The sequence below is a fragment of the Myotis brandtii genome, unplaced genomic scaffold, assembly GCF_000412655.1.
Source record: "Myotis brandtii unplaced genomic scaffold, ASM41265v1 scaffold760, whole genome shotgun sequence".
NCBI classification, from domain to species: domain Eukaryota; kingdom Metazoa; phylum Chordata; class Mammalia; order Chiroptera; family Vespertilionidae; genus Myotis; species Myotis brandtii.
Genome location: NW_005371038.1, coordinates 1,455,122 through 1,455,759, shown reverse-complemented (window position 1 = coordinate 1,455,759; position 638 = coordinate 1,455,122).

Below are 638 nucleotides of genomic sequence, written 5' to 3'. Positions count from 1 at the left end.
CATGTTATTGGATTTTGTTCAGGGGAATAGGGTGGTAAGAAGCTGAAGTGAGAGAATATAACATAGTTGACATTCGGGATATAATTTAAAAAACCAAAATGTTAACTGAGAAGCAACAGATGACAGATTGAAGTGATGAGTTTATCTTTTTGCCCACTCTCAGTCTCAGAGAAAATGCAGGAAATATCTAAGACAAAGAATAGACTCATAATAACATGAATAATATCTTCAAAATTAGCAGCAGTATATTGAGAAGATTTAAAAATAGAAGAAACTAAAGAAATAGAAATAGTAATTAAATCATGTAGGAGAAGACTGTTATAGCCTATCAATTTTATCAGTAAAATTCCAAGAAAATATATAAAGTAAAAATCACCATTATCAGGAACATATTATACTATTTTGAACAAATGATGTTGGGCCACTTGAGTTCATATGCCACCACACATTTATTAGAAAAGCTGGGGAAACCAAGATGGCGGCATAGGTAAACACTGGAGTTTGCTGCCTCGAACAACCACTTCAAAAATACAACTAAAAGTCGGAACGGACATCACCCAGAACCACAGGAAGGCTGGCTGAGGAGTGATTCTTCAACTAGAAGGAAAGAGAACAGCATACCGAGGCTCAGAGGAGGC